We start from the raw sequence: 16,727 nt of genomic DNA on the forward strand, positions 1-16,727 counted from the left end.
TAAATTATATATCACTTTAATGATAAATAATTCCTCTCATTACAGAGAAAACATATGGAAGAGAAAGATAAAATAGGAGAGACTTGGACCCAGCGAGGAATATGTTCTCCGGCACTTCCTTCTCTTTCGGCACATCAGCAACCCCATTCATGTCAGCAAACTGGGCTCCTTTGAAAATTTGGCTGGCGAGTGCAGTGCTGAAATAAGAACAGAGATTCTTTGAGTATCTCACCTCCTTCTCTGCTGGGAACATGAAAGCTCGGCTGTGAAATCTCAGTGTTTTAGAATAGCAGAAACTTTGTGCATGCTACCAAAATAAACACTTTTCTACGGAAATAAAAATATTACCATGTTAACGTTTTTTGGGGTTTTTTAATTTATACAGAAAAGGGCAGGTTGTTTTACAAGCTTAACCCTTTCTGCACATATCCCAGGCAGAGAGCAGTGATTTTTAAAGTGAGGTTTGTGCAGTGTCCTGCACTCAGAGTTAAACCTTCCCTGGCTTGGGTATGGCAGTGAATTAAATATGGAGCAGACCAGCAATATTTGGGGCCTTCTTTTCCCAGCACATGCTGCATGGCAAACAATCTGGGCTGGTCCAAAAAGGGGTTTAACCCTCAATATCTTCTTCCAAAGGGACTGCCCAAAAGCTTACCTATCAGTGTCCGTCACATATGTGCCGTGAATTTTCTCTGCTTCACCTCAGTGCAAAACTAAGCAAACATCACAAAGTCTTTTTATGAAGCAGAACGCAAGAGTGACTGGCATCCTAAAACGCTCCCTCTGAGATCACAAGCTCTTCACCCCGCCAAGCACATCCACACAGCACTTCCCGGAGCTGGGATGCTGTATAAATAGCAGCACTGCATACTGAGACTCCTCCACAGACGTACCGTACCCTGCCTGGGACCTGTCAAATGCCAAAAATCAAAATAGATTAACTGAATAAATTATTCAATGGAGAGTGCCTTTACTCCTCAAGCACTGTGCTGGACCGGTAAGAATTGATCAGCTTCACAGCCAATGGTGACAAACAAATAGCAAAACGAAATTGTTCAATGAATAGACTATCTGACAAAAAAAAGAGCTAGAAAAGCATCAGCTCTCAACCTCCGGGGAGCTTCAGGCCTGCAGTGCAATTAAGAGTCTCTTCTTACCATATTTCTTCCCCTGAAACAGCTACTTTGCCCTCTTCCCAGCCTGGCTTTGCAGCTATCATCACAAAACATTGCTGCTGCATTTTGGGGAGACAGGGAAAGGGTCCCTCTCTGAGCCCTGTTGCAGAAGGCTCAGTGCAAGCATGATGCACAGGCACTGTTCATACAGACACCTCTCTGCAGCCTTTTATCTAAGACAGTAGCACCAAAACAGGGAAGAGTCAGTAGCACAGCCTGGCCAGAACTCCACAGAGAAGCCAGGACTCCTAAAAGCCAGACAAGTCATGACTACTCATACAGACATCAAGCAGAGCAGAGCATCCCAGCCTTCTCAGAGGCAAAATTCACTACTTCTTCCAGCTCCTCTGCCTCTTGACATCTCCCATCTTGCACCGTGTCACCCTCACACAGTGCCAAAATTAACTGTACTCCCTCCTCAAGATCCACACCTTCCCTCCCCGTGAAGAACCACCCTTAGCAGGGTGGCTTTGCTGAAACCAAAGGGATTTCTCCTGCAAGAAGAAGCCCTGTTGCCTGCATTTCCACATACGAGTATAAAAGCAAGCAGGAGATAACCCAGTGCTTTGAGCAGATGGAGAGGCAGACCAGCAGCTTGCAAAACCTCTTTAGCAAGAACATGCGGGACCTATGTAACTGAGAAGGTTCAGTCGAAAGTGGAATAGGGCAGTGAAAGAGAAACAATGAAAAATATTACTTTATCAGTAATCTTCTGTTTACTTAACTACTGCAGATATTTGAGCATTTAAAAAAAAGCCTCCCCATTTATCTATTAGCTTGTCTTCCATCCAGCTGTGCTGCTGAATTCCCATATTTACGACATCAGTGCATGTTGCTATAGAGATAATTAATTAATGCAACATAACAAAGTCAGCAGTTTTACTACTTTGCAGGTTAACACAGGACTGGAAATAGAGTGGGGAGGATAAAATAACTTTAATCTAAAAAGCAGTATTTTTAACAATCCTCCAAGCACTGAAAGAGAGAGTTGGGCCTGAAAATCATTTCCACAGTACATGAAATGTATTGCATTTGGTATAATCACTGTCGTTAGAAGCCCAGAGAAGAATGAGAAAAACAGCAATGAAGATGAAGGTTCAGCTGAAGAATTGCAGTTGCAGGAAAGAGTTCCCCGAGCACCCAACTAAACGCTTCCTCTCAACCTGGCAAAAACGCATCACTCACCAGGTATTTGGCCAAAGATGCTACAAGCTGTGATGTCCTAGTGGCTAATCCCAGCTGCAGAGAGCCTTTTTCAAGAGTCCTCCAATGCTGGCCACCCCAAAAATCATCTTCTCAAGAGTATCTGTCTTCTATGGAAGAGACAATGAAGGACGGTTAAGAACAGCTCCTCCTTGTGGGACCTTCTGACCAAGTTCCTGATGAGAAGGGGGTTGAGACAACTTCTTTGCATCCCAGAAGACAATGGCCTTCCCAGCTGCTCATCAAAGCAAGATTTTCCTGCCTGTCACAGGTGGGACACACGAAGAGGCAGGAGGTGAGACCAGACACTTTCACCTCTCTCATATGTAGCTGCCTCCTGACAGTCAGGTTGACATTTACAGCTGACGAGGACATCAGTGATGTCAGCATGTCCAAACAAGACAACTCTTTGATGAGAGCTATAACTCCACCCAAGAGCTTTCCTTCCTATCAAGAATGAGGAAAAAAAACCAAAAAAAAACCCACCCACAAAACAACAAAAAAACCCCCACAAAACCCAAGGATGCTGTGGAGCATTCAAGTAGGTGCCACACTTGCAGTTTGGTCTAACTCCACCCATTTGTTAATTTAGAAAATTAAAATCAATCCTCTTTTCATTTGAGGTCTTATTTTATTATTTGTCCTGTGCTAATTAGAATCTTTTTATATACTTTTCAGTTCAGGGTCTCTGCCTTTGGAGGTTAGAAAGAAGAAAGTAGCACAGATGAAATTAGGTCACCTAACCCTCAGGATGCTACCATTCTGTAGCAAAGGTTGCCCTGCACGCATTGAAGCAAAGGGGAAAATGCTTTAAGAGAAAGACACATGCAGAATAAATGAGTAAAAGACTGGGTTTTGGGACAAAAGTGACATCATCCAGCAATGTTTACCTTCCATAACCATGAAGGCTTTGTCATGTTGTGGTATTTTCATGGCAAGCTTCACGGTCGTGCCATAACTGAAGAAACCTACACTGCTCAGAGAACTGCCCAGTGAAAAAACAACCAACCTATTTATTAAAAAAGTGAAAAATATCATTTAGAAAAATCAGAAGGCCAGAATAGTTGCCTAATTTATAAGCCATGTCCACAATACACTGCTTCAATAAAAGCACAAAAAAGTGTGCAGCTTTTAGGTTTCATTCATGTACAACACAGCTGAGGAAAATTAGGAAAAAAAAATCCCAAGTATTAAATGCATTATGATCTGTTTGGAGATCTCAGCATCAGCTACCAATTCTTTACAGGCTCAGCTACTTTCAATAGGATAAATTGCATGGAGTCACTAAAATCCAGAGCTTACTGCATACCGTCTGCAGCAGAGACAGTTTCTCTGTTCCCAAGTCATAGCTGTTTTCCCGGCAGGCTGCTGCTTTGACCTGTTCCAAGACTTCTCCGTGTCTGTCTGTAACATGCTCCCCGAGGAGATGGGTCCACCTTAAGGGGTCAGTTTAGCTGCAGAAAGAGAGTGGCAGTAGTCTGTTAGACAATTTTCATGAGACAATTTGAATGGCAATATCCAAGCCACCAAAATATTTGCTTGATCCACACAAGACCCAGAACAAAACCCTCTTGCAACAACCAGCTGCTGCAGCATTGGTTTGTAACTGGAAGAAAGAGAGAATATACTTTCCCTAAACCCAGACGACAACCCAACCCAGATAGCAGAAGCAAGAAATCATTTATGGTGAGAGTAACAATGGGCAATTTAGCTTGATTATGTCCTTGCAGATCTTCCTATTTATAACGGTTTGCATTATTTTGAATGCAAAATGGTTTTTTTCCTGTGCATCAGCTCTCGCAACCAAAAGTTGTCATTAGCTCCTGATTAAAAAAGGCTTTAAATAAAGAGTGGAACCAAGCCCAAACAAAGAAGTGCTGCTGCATCCCAGTCTTGTTGTATCAGACTGACTGCTGCAAATGTCAGTTTTATTTACTGTTTGGAGTCCACTAAGCTTTTCTCTTGCAGAAGAGGTAGAACCAGTAATACTGGGCCAGATGGGAGAAAATAACAACAGAGGAGAAGAGAAAAGGTAAATAAATAAGCAAACATGGGGCCCATGTGTCCAGGAGGATCCTAGTAGTTCATACTAGCAACATGCATGCAAGTTTGCCCACAGATGCAGCAAACAAATTACATAATATTCACTAGTGAGAGCCTGACCTTTTCCATCTTCCCCCCAGCAGAAATGAAGCTCCGACAGGGACCAAAAAGAGGTTTAGAAATAGCAAAGATAATAAAGTCAGTCATCAGAAGCACAGAAAACTGAAGGGAAAAGACAGGCAGGTGAAAGGACAACCTCAAGAAAACCTGAAATATTGCAAGTCATCCTCTATTGCCAAAATACCATGAGACATAAACTATCCCACTAAAATAATGGCAGTGGAGGGTGTAACCAGGTGAGGCTGGGAGCTCCCTTTTGATGCTGAGAAGAAGCCTGCTCTGCTTTATACATTAAACGGCTCATTTTGGCACACATTTGCTGCGTATTTTTTAGCGGAACAGAACTCCCCTCTAGCAAGGTGCAGGCAGACACCAAACAAGATTACTTTGAATTTTGCAGTCTTGATGGCATCCAGACCACAGGGAATAGCACTAATTATTTCAAGTCGCAGGTTCCTAACCCCAGTGGAAGCTGAGCCACAGCCTTTAGGGTTGCACTGCATAGCCACCGATTCCTCTGGCTAATGGAGAACCTAAGCCAACACTGAGCTGATCAACCACATCAGCACAGGGCACTGCCTGGGTTATTTAGACCCAGCTTAATTAGCCAGGATGAACACCACTGGGACATGACATAGCAGGACCTGAGCACAGGGTGACACTCTGCTCTACAGATGCACCAGCTTGGTTGGTTCAGTCTCCAGCAGGTATCAGTTTTATAGATGCACCTTTTAGTCAAAATGATGGGAAAGGGGACAGAGGAAGGCACCCTCCACCCTGCACCTTTCCTGACTGTACATATAGCACACTGCCTTTGCCAGGCACGCTAAGGGCTTGCTGGTGAGCAAAAGCGCTGTTCAGAGGAGCTGACAACTGCTCTCTCAAACCTCACATCCGAGTCCATGCTAATGCACTGCTCCAGATTGCCTTCCATCCCAAACAGCACAGGTACTCAACCCTTGTCCAACCCTCGAGAGCAGGAAAAGCTAACTTCAATAAATGCAAAGCATTTCTATTTGATTCCATCTTTTAAATGCAACACTTAATTAACTCTGCTGGGGCTTCTTTCACTCTAACTGCTTGTGTTTCCATGTCACCAAGGTTAGGAAAACACTTTCTCCCTTTGCACAGAGGGGCCCTGCCTTTCCCTCCCTGCTTCGTGCTGGTATTACATTAACCAGACTGTGCCTTCAGGCACACAGAGCCCAGCCCCGAACAGAAAGAGCTTCTCCTTCAGAAACCTGTGACCAGCTGGTAGTTTTTCTACTGCTCTGGCTGACCCTTACTTGGATTCCAGCCCAGTACCCTGGCAGGGCTCTGGTACTTGAGTAGAAGAGGAGAAACCAAGCTGTCACCCCACTAGATGCAACATTTAGAGTCAGTAATGCTAAACTCTCCAAAAAGAGAGAAAAAAAAGCAAAGGTGGGGGAGGAGGGAGAACAACCGAAACCAGATGTTTCTAAGCAGCTGGCATCTCTGTTTCTCCCAAGATGCTGATGAACGCAAACTCTGCGGCTTGACAGACCCCCATCGGCCACCCTCTTCCTGTTAACAGAGAATTCAAATCAGCTCTGGTGGATTTAATCATTTTCTCCTCTTAAATAATAAACTAGGGGGAGGAAAGGAAAGGATTTATTCATGTCACTAACTGTCAAAAAAATGTTTACTGTGCTAAAATAATCTGGGCTCTTGAACTGTGGGAAGGAAAAAAAAAAAAAAAAAGTGAAAAAAACCCACCCAGGCAAGAGGGAACTGTAAGAACATCAGTTCTTCACATGAGGAGCATGGACATGCCCACATAGGCATTGATATGGGACATATGTGAGGTCTTCCAGCAGACATTCACAGGGAAATGTAGCGAACACAGAGCAGTGAGGAAAGTGTGGGGAGTGCCTCGGTTACCTTAGCTCAGCTGTTTGAGCAGAGCTCTGTTTTTCAGACAGAGCTGAGAACACTCATTTTTTAAGCAGAGCCCTGTGGGACTCACACCAAACCCCAACACTAGCTCAACAGTTTGTACAGCAGCTCCCCCCAGCCCTGGCCTGCTGCCCTCCGCAGTAGCTGACCAGCATCTCCAAAACTCCTCAGAAAGGGAAAAAAGACATCAGAAGCAGGACTGCAAGGCGCTCCTGCCAGAGAAAGGTCACGGGATGCAGCAGGCCCTACAAGTAACAGCAAAAATTCAATGTACCAGGAAAACCAAAGACTTTGGAGCATTACTGAAACACATTTCCAGCTGCGTCACACAAGGCATGAACTGCAAAGCAAATGCCTTGTAACAGGGCATGTGAAGGGCCCATAACACAAATGTTTAAGTTAACTGGCAGAGCCCGTCAAGGACTATTAATCACAAAGTTACAGATTAACTTCCAGCTCAGGAAGCCCTGAACCTGCAAAATGCCCCAGACTGGGAGGGAGCAAGACAAAGGCACAGGATCTTTCTCAGGCATGTCATCAAATCTTGCCTCTCACTGGAGACCCACCAGTGAACTCAGCATGGCCAGTGTTTTCTGCCTGCTGTAGATAAAATGGCTAATGTCCATATTTCACTGGTGCAGGGGCTGTGAAGCTGCTGGTGCAGTCCCAAGAAGCATGGCCCCTTGAGGGGAACCCATGAAGACCTACACCCGCCCGTATCTGGGACTCCTTCATCACCTGCAGCAGGTAACTGGGAGCAGGCACAGGTGAGACCCCACACTGAGCATCCCATCCTTCAACACACCCAAGTGATGGCATTACAATTGTGCACAAAAGTAAGGATCACTTTGCTGGAGCACGACCTTCCAGACAGCCTTTCCATAGTGGGCATCACGAAGATGAACAGATTTCTCATGCAACCCAGCCTGCCTCCTTTCTCTCCCACAAGCTTCCAGCCTTTTCTACTGGTGCCCACAGCTGGAATCCTGTACAGATCTATTGTTGGTTGTTTTGAGCACGTTCCCAACCTTTTGGAGCTCTCCAGTGCTTTAGCTGTTATTTGTCAGCCTGGGAGACACTCTGCTGGTGGGATCTAACAGCATAGTCAAGGTGCAATGGGAGCCAAAGCAGCAGCTCCGGTCTCCAGTTTGAGGTTTAGAGGCAACAGCCACCTGCAGAGAACAGTCAACAAGAGAATTAGCCACAAGAGCATAGCCAGCCCCTGATTTTCTTGCTGTCCTCGCATACTCTTGGGCTGCCCAGCATCCGGGAAAGTTAGGAGGCCTCTCTAGATAAATCACTGCAAAGCCACAGTGAAGACAACCTTATCATGGATAACATTGATACAGCTGAATCCAGTAACAAATTGTTTTCCGCTATAGACAACGCCTTTCATCACGGTTCTTAGGGGTCACGTGATGGAATAAGATTCCCTCCTGTCAGAATTAAATCAGGATGCCTATTACAAGAAAATGAACTCCACTGCTGCACAATTTCCTTTGATATTCCTGTTTCATGATCTGGAGGTGGTCAAACCGCCACGATTTAGCAAGAGCTGAAGGGCAGGCTGGCCACCCACCACTCTGCCTGCCTGCAGACCACAAGGACGTTTGGCATGCAGGATGCTCTGTCCGGGTGGCTGCACACACAGGCATATCGAGAGCAAGTGCAAGAACCAGGAACCGCGGGGAAGCAATTACTCAGTGACAACCGATGCCTCATAACTTATTCCAGCAGCAGGACGTCGTTCCAGCTCCACCTGCAGGAATTTCTGCCGGTAAGAAAGCCTTGAAGGTTAGATGGGAAAGGTATTGCTCAGGGAGGTGAGGGAAGTGAGTAGGCTGAGATTGGTGGGGAAAAGCAGGCTACAGGTTAGAAAAGCGGGGAAGGTGGTAAGTCTTGGGGCTGCATAAAAATACCATTAGATAGCTTGGAGAGTCAAGGGATTTAGGTTCCTTGGTATAATCCCACAGGCAAATGCTGAATGCAGCTTCCCAAGAGTGCCTTCTAGCAACCTTTATGAGTTCTCTGCTCCAGCCCATACTCTCGCTGTGTTCAGTCTCTCTGCGTGGCTCAGCAGCTGAAGTTTCCAGAAGGAACATTTGCTGAAGTTGAATTTTAGAGGAATATTAGAGAACATTTGCAAAATGAAATCTGAATTGACAGAACGGGACATTCATGATACAAATGTAATTCCAAAAGAAGGTACTCCTTTAAATCAGGGAACACACAATTGGTATGTCCTTGTAAAATTACTCTTTATTTTTTATTTACTTTATTTATTACTTTATTTTATAATAATTTATTATGTTAATAATATATATTATTAAACATATTTTATTTAATATATTAAAATATGTATTAAATATATGTTTTTACAATATATATTAATATTATAAATAAATTTATTACTTTAATTACAGGTTTTGAATATCAGAAGCTTACAGTGCTTTGGAATCTACTGGGCAAAAATATTGTCTTGCAATTCATCTCAAATAGGAGTATGTGGAAACTGTGGTCAGCTCCAAAACATTTCACCTACAGAAAGTAAAAAATTTAATTGCACAAATCGAAATAAGGTATATGCCCAGCAAACACACCAACAACAGTCTAGAGGAACAAACTTCCTGCAGAAAGGGCACACCTGGTTCTCTCTGTCCACCTGGAGCCACACTCCCTCATTTTCCGATGGAGAAGAAACCAAACTGGAATTCATCGCCCAGTAGGAACAGCTTCTGCAGGAGGCTTCTTCCCATTGCACAAGAAGAGCAGCACAGCTCCTGGAGAAGCACATTTCCATGGCAGAGCTGCAAATCCCTATCTTCAGAGAGCCTCAGAGGCAGCAGATAAGCCCAAAGAGGTAAGCAAGCAACCCGCGGTAGGGGTGGGGGTCAGTTAAGTATCTGTGATGCTTCAAGCAACCTGACATGATTTGGGCATCAAGCTTAGGCTAAAAGAAGTAGCAACCGAGCCAGCTGCATAAGTAACCCATCTTACTAAACAGGGAACACCATTAAGAGGTACAAAAAAGATCTTCAGTGCTTTCCCACCGAGAGTCAAATCCTCCAACTTAATAGATTCCAGTGAGGGGAAAAAAAAACCACCCCAAAACAAAACAAAAAAAATCCCCAACCCACTACCTTCAAATCTGCACAATTTTATATAGATATAGATATAGATATATGTAAATGCTATCTTTACAGCACCAACAGCAACAAGGAAACGTATAAGCACATCATGGCTCACAGGAGAAACCCCTGCAGATAAAAGACAGCAAAACAGAATCTGAAGTATGAGAGACGGGAGAGTTCACAGCATGGATCGCCAGTCCCAGAGCAAGTGTAAGGCACGGAGAGAAGCAGCAAATGAGCTACATGCAAGAATTGAAGAAAACTGTGACCTTGAGCTGAGAACACATTTGTAATAGATCTATAAAGATGTCAATCTCCTATTTATATAGTGGATAAATACCTGTGCAGCTACCCAAGAAGCCATGCATAAAAATTCTGCACCAAGCTCCTGAGAAAACCCCACGCCAGACATTTCTTTGCTCCCACTGCCATACAATCCACTGCAAAGCCATACAAAATGCCTCTTTTCCTCCCCACAGGTAATAATAAAAGGCCTAAATGCTGTGCATTTTATCTGAATTATCAGCATTTGCTGGGCCTGGCTTTACCTATGCAGACAACAATCACAGAAGAAAAAAAAAAAAAAGGAGGAAAAATCCCATACAGATTATTCAAAGGCTGGAAATGTTTTACAGCCCGGGTTGTTACAGGGTAATTTTCTTGCATCTCTCTTCTAACAGAAAAGCAGCATGGGAAGAACTAGAGATCTAAAGTGGCAGCCAGACTGACCAAGAAAAATGGTTGGTGGAAAAGCAAAAAAGATTGAGGGCCAGGGTAGTACATACTGAGCAAAACCAATAGCATCCTAAATTGAATTGTTTTTACCAGCTTTGTAAACCAAATTTCAGCTTGTAGGAGACTCAAGAGAGTACAGGTGATTCAGAGTTAGAAACAAGCCTTTTACCCTATGCTGGCTTTGCAGGGGTCTCAGAGAGAAAACAACGGTAGCAAGAACGTACATAACATTAACACATGTGCCTGTGCGTTCTCATTGCAGGGACAGACTGATGGGCATTCCGACAGATGCTGCTGCCATGGGTTGTCACACTGCTGGCTTTTCAAAGAGGAGGCAGATGCACTTTCCTCCTTCCACTTTGGAAATTACCAAATATTTGGGTGTTCCCATGAAGAGAAGCCAGAGAAGCACAAAAAGCCAACATTAACCCTTTCCTTCTGATGCGAATATAGCAACAGATTGATATTATCCTCCTTAAGTAATGAAGTGCCTTCTAAGAGGCCAGGATTAATGCAGTCTCAGCCCAAAAGGCCAAGCAGGCTCTAGACCAAACAGGTTGAGATGACTTGCATTTCCTCTGGGAACCCATGCCAAACCATTCCTGCTAGACACCTCCAAATGCCCTTGAAAAGCCAACAGGGAGCACCAAGCACAGACACGAGCCCAGGTTCAAGCAGTTTGCATTTCATATGCCTGCCTTCCCAACTTGCTACTTGCTCCTCAGTGCTTTCCCTTCTCCAATCCTTTGGGGTGGGGGGACAGACACACACAGACACACACTCTCTCCTCCCACTGGAGCACCACCTGTGACCACTGGGACTCTGCTCTGGAAAACATCATTAACAACATGAGTCTCGAGAAAGCATCAGCTCAGGTCTCTCAATACCTTTTATAACATATCCACCCTCCAATTACTGCACTGTGCCACATCTACCCCTTTAGTGTTTCAGGAGCATCAACAGGTGACAGATACAAGAAAAAAAATAATAAATAAAGCCTAAAGACACTCTGCAGTTCTGGGAGAGCCACCTGAGGAAAGCGACCCAACCGAACACCCAAGAAACTACCTGTTCCCTGCTCTGCTCCAGTACAGATTCACCAAGAGCTCAGCTTCCCTGTGGATGGGTTCAGCAGAGGTATAGATATCTGCCAGAACAGCAGCTCACAAACTCCCATCACCCTCCCAGGGCCATCCTAGCCAAAAATAAGCACAAACCATTATGAAGAATCAATTAAAAACAGCGGGAGCAGAGGAAAGGTGCAATTCCATTCCATCCAGTGTTAAACTTCTCCATCCCAAGGCAGCTTTTTTTTTTTTTTTTTTTTTTTTTTTTGATCGGTACCTTTTGCCTGTGAGCAATGATAAAACTACTGATTAAACTTTAAAGGGGGACTATCTTTGAACCAGAGGAGAGGCACAGCAGGGAAGGGATACATTATTTGAAGGAGGGATTGTGTTTTCCACCCCAGCAGCCACCATGAGATTTCCAGGCAAGGCACAGTACTGCAGAGTCAAAATCCAAGTGCCCCGAGATGAATGTTACATGGTAATGTATGCTTAAATAATCCGTTTGTTATATCTTCTGATTGTAACTTTAACAAGGCACAAGTTTTACAGCTAATATTTTGGAGAACTGCAATGGGTTTTTTATGGCATGCCAAGAATTCACAGGAGAATGAGTCTCGCCTAAGTTTACTTCTTCCATCAGAGGACTAAACAGATTTTTCACATAAAATTACCTATCACGTGGTCCCTATAAAAAGATGCAGCTGTAAACATCCCAGTTTTAACCTCACAACTGAAAGTTAGTATCACAAGGAGCAAAAAATTCCTACAGGAAAATGGTTAACTGCAATACATTTTACACCTGTCTGGAAAGCTCTTCCTTCAATGCCGTGTTATCATGTATGCTACAGCCCCCTGCCAGAAGCTTGAGCAGGGCTGTGCAGTTGATGTGCAGCATGCACTGCCAGGGAGGCACTGTGTGTGTTTGCCTATCATTTAAAGTCCACGTTTCTCACTTTTTTTTAAATCAAAGAAGAATTAACCTTTGGGGGGAAAAGAAAAGCTAACCTAAAAAGAGCTATGCATAGACCATCTCCTGCAGTGTTGACACAATAGTTTTCATTTGCAAGCAAATGAAAGTTGAACTTAAACGTCAAATCTTCATTTTTCAGCATTAACCTAGCTTCCCCTCCCTTCTTTGCCCTCACAGGCATTTTTCTTGTTTGTCTTTAAGTGGGCTCGTGAGTGCACGTGTAGAGCCGGTTCTGTTCCCCAGACTACCCCCTGAACTCCTCTGACCCACTAGACACCCCCCTGTGATGGGGTTGCCTGTTCTAGGAAACATTATAAAAAAAAATTGAATTGGACTTTCAAAAAGGCTTCCATTCAGGCAAATCCATTATCATTAATGGCAAGCCTCCCAGAATCTGTTCTTCATTTCTTTTTCATTTTAAAATGTCAATGCATGTTGTCAGAATGCAATTGTTTTCCTTAATCATCCGCAGCAGTGAAGTAGAAAGTACTCATCTTTGTGGTGTGGAAAAGTCACTTGCTTTATTCATACCACACTCGATTTTGAGAGGATACTTTCCAGGCTGGTTTTGCCCTTAAGAATCAAGGTTTATACACTCATCTTCTCTACAAGCCTACGTGAGCAATAAAGATCCTTCCACCAGGAAATTCAGGGGGTTTTTCTACGGTTGCCACTGAAGGAAAGGCACAGGTATGAGGACACATGTTTGAAGGTGTCAGAGCATCCTTAAAGGTAAGTGATCTAGAAAAACTGGGCATCCTCTTACTTTAAGCTTGGGAACTAGAAAAAGAATTGGGGCATTGTTGTCATCTCGATTTTCATCAAAGCCAGAAAGGCAAACTGCAGAATGTTGTTCCGCTCCATTATCGCTTCTAGAGAGTTGCTCCTCAGTGCAACAACTACGTACAATTTTTTCAGTTCTGTAATTGTTGTTTTTTTCCCCCAGCAATCACAAAGAAAAGCTGCTGAAAGGTGCAGGCAATAGACTTCTTAAAGAGCTGTTGACAACTCCCAGGAAACTTTTACATTTCAAATGTGTTCTGCCCACATTTCCTGTATTTTCTGTGGTTCTTAAGTTCCTCAATTTAGCACACAAAGCTATTTGCATGAAAATAGCATCTTGAGAGTTTCTTATGGAAGACTTACAATGCCTTTAAAAAAAAAAAAAACACCACATAAATTGTAGAATTATGTGTTGAACATCTCAGGTAGTTGGGGTAAGAGGAGAATGAAGCACAAAACTGATTGCAAACATTTTTCTTTCATTTTAGATCCCATCAAGTTCTCATTCTCCAGCTGCCACTCACAATGGTGCTCCTGGATACATTAATCTAGTGCCATTATCATTCTCTAAAGGCAAGGAGTGCTTTTATTAAAGCAAAGACAAATTAATTTAATGGTTTCACTGTCTATGTTTCTAAAAATACATGTAGGCTTCCTCTTGACCTGCAGGTAGGAAATTCTGTATTGATATATTCTTGGACTAAACCCACTCCTAAAGAAAGATAAATCATCTCACCTGGTAAACACCCCTTTCCCAAAGTCCCAGAAAAATGGCTGGAACCTATGATGCCCCTGACAGGTCAGCAGAGTGTCAGACAAGAGATGAAATCTGTTTCCCAATGAGACGGTCCTACGGAAATCCACCGGACTATGAACTCTACCAAGACTATGATTTGCAGCAGAGAGGTGTTATGTAAGCAAAGATAGAATCTTTTGGGTAGCCAACAACTATCTCACTTAAGGACATTGCACTTCCAATCAGCATCTTAAATTGCACCAGACGGTAAACAGGACAGTTAGCATTTCAGTGTGCTCCAGAGAGGAAAAAAAGCCAGTTCAATACATTTACTGAATTTTATACTTGCTGGCATTTTGGAGTGTGTTGCAAGTGCAGCAAAGGGATCGCTCCCAGTGCTTTTTCCCAGTGTTGGGATAAGCAAGGACAGGTTGCAGCTTGCAGCCAGCCTACACTGCAGTGCCTGTGCAAAGGCTTTGGACAACAGAAGCTCTCGGGACCCTTCTAGACTCAAGATTTTCTCAGGTTGCCCACAAATACAGGGTGCTGGAGCCAACGTATTGCTCCTACCAGCACCACTTGCCTACATCTAAAAGCAAGGATTTTCTGGCCAAACCTGTATCACACAGATGATCATAGTGATGACTCGTCCAGCTGCATTAGGTAGTTGAAACAGCAGAACCGAAGAAGAAATGCCAACTATGTGCCTTAGCTACAAACTCCAGCAAAGGCAGCTACAGTCATTTCCCTATCCTTGGCTCTGTCACCATCAGCAGGTGGGTGAACCAACTGCAGCTACTTGATGTCAGAGCAGTTACAGGAGGTGAGAGGAGACAGAGCATGATGTAGTTTATCTAGCTGCCGTCTATCTACCTTTTATCACCCCTGAAGCAGATGACGATATTACTTCAATTGCCCATGACTCACAGAATCACAACATTGGATTTGTACAAGAATGCCACAGAAGACAAAAGGCAGCCACCATAGATGTAGGGCTACATTATGAAAAACCTCTGGAGACACCCTGCAGACCATCCGGTATCTCAGATAGGTCACAAACACCTTCACACAGTGACATGCTCAGAGCAAGAGCCTCATGCACTCCCATTTACCTGGACCTGTGTCTTAAAGCCATTCACACACACAGACACCAGAAACTGCTCCACCAAGAGCTGTACCAATTTTGGGTATTTTGCAAGAATTTTGCTTGCTGAAGTCCTGGATCAAGCACGTTTCTGCTTCAAAATTCCGAGTACACATTTCTCACACAGAAATCTTGAACTTCAATGCAAAATTCATTGTGAGATGGCAAATCTTAAAGAACTATTTTACTCACCTAAGGCATATGCTTCCAGAGATTAGCAGCATGCTTTGGATACCCCATGGGAATGTGACCTGCCATAGGCTTGATTTGGAGAGATACTAGCAAGGGAGAACTGTCAATTAAGATGATAATCAATATTCTCTCTTTCAAACTACAACCATCGCCCTCAAGATTGTTAGAAAGTCCTAAGAAAGAATCACCATCATCACCTTCTAGGGCGGACCACTGGAACTGTGTATGACACTAAGTATCAGTAAAGGAAAAGGAAGCAAAGAAGAAAAAGAAATTTCAAAAGGGAAGTGCAAATGGCATTTACACCAAAACTGGAATTGCAACAGAGCTAGAGTGTTCAAAATCCTTACAGGACTTTAAGACCTGGCCTTATTGTCCTTTGATCTGTAAGATTTCTGCTGCATCCACACAAATACCCCTGAACAAGACCCTGATGTTTATTCTAAATAGATAGCAGAGCCTTTACAGATCACTACAAGTGTTCAGATCCTTTGTTTTATGCCTCACTCAAAATAATACACACACCTTCAGCAGCATAGACCAAAATTATGAGGGGACATCACATCAGCAGGAACCTGTGGCCAAAGGGAAGAACAGCAAATCACTCAAAATAAACCCAGGCAGCACCTGGGCTTTTTCTTTGTGGACACCCCAGCTTCAACACTGCTTTTCTCATGAACATCGTCAGGATCATCTCCTAAAATGGCACACAGAAAGAATTTCTTTTTGCATGAACAAATGCCAAATTATCTTGATAGCTGGCAATATTCAGCACATCATCACACAAATTCATTAAAAAAATTTACAAGGCCACCTCCAAGTAACTCTTAAATAGCTGTTCTCATGCAAATGTTTGTGTGTGTAAATGCAAGAAAAACACAAACAAATATACTGAAAAGTAAAAAAATAAAAATCACTGCAAGTAGAGGAGCTCTCCCACAAGACAGCAGGAGATATTTTTTAACACTTCTGACTATTATTGCAAAGGCAGGAAGGAAAGACAAATTAGAAAGATGAGAAGGTAGCAAAACACAAGGTCAGCAATAATGTGACTCCAAGGTATTATTGAATTCAGTCAAGGTTAATCAGAGAAGCCAAGTTTCTACCTTCGTGCCTTCACCAGGTGCCTAAAAATGATGTAAAGATCCAGCCCCAAAAAAACATTAGATTCTCTCACTTCTGCCTCACAAAGAAGTATTTGCAAGACCCTGGTTAATTAAACTAATAAACCACAAGTGAAAGCCTGGCCTCATGCCACATTTTTACTAGCATGTTGTGCAGGGGTGTTGCATTAACAGCTGTTATCCTGTCGGAGGGAGATGGGGGAGATGAGAGCAGGGAGCAGAGGAGAAGGAGCAGTAGTGGAAAGAACAAGACAAACCAGCTGATTTTCAATTAACAGTTGAAATAAAAATGAAGTGCTTTTAGCACTCGGCCTTCAAAGTGCCAATACTCTTAAATAACACAGATACCTGGCCGTTCTATAGCCCTATTAAATCAACTTCATT

General features: G+C 43.4%; 2 long non-coding RNA genes across 2 annotated transcripts in view; one reads left to right on the forward strand and one right to left on the reverse strand.

Annotated features, from left to right (window-relative positions):
* The window catches only part of LOC119153891, a 165,740-nt gene that overhangs the window by 131,235 nt on the left and 17,778 nt on the right, over nt 1-16,727 (reverse strand). The window contains exons 8-14 of the long non-coding RNA XR_005106250.1: nt 9,103-9,238; nt 8,904-8,996; nt 8,378-8,563; nt 3,688-3,832; nt 3,269-3,387; nt 2,361-2,488; nt 90-197 (exon numbers count right to left, since the gene is read on the reverse strand). This is a non-coding gene — a long non-coding RNA (uncharacterized LOC119153891). The remainder of the gene's footprint in view (nt 1-89; nt 198-2,360; nt 2,489-3,268; nt 3,388-3,687; nt 3,833-8,377; nt 8,564-8,903; nt 8,997-9,102; nt 9,239-16,727) is intronic.
* Nucleotides 8,584-16,449, forward strand: LOC119153892. The gene is made up of 3 exons (XR_005106251.1): nt 8,584-8,694; nt 8,882-9,318; nt 9,662-16,449. It is a non-coding gene; the product is annotated as an uncharacterized LOC119153892 (long non-coding RNA).

The sequence above is a fragment of the Falco rusticolus genome, chromosome 9 (genome assembly GCF_015220075.1).
Source record: "Falco rusticolus isolate bFalRus1 chromosome 9, bFalRus1.pri, whole genome shotgun sequence".
NCBI classification, from domain to species: Eukaryota; Metazoa; Chordata; class Aves; order Falconiformes; family Falconidae; genus Falco; species Falco rusticolus.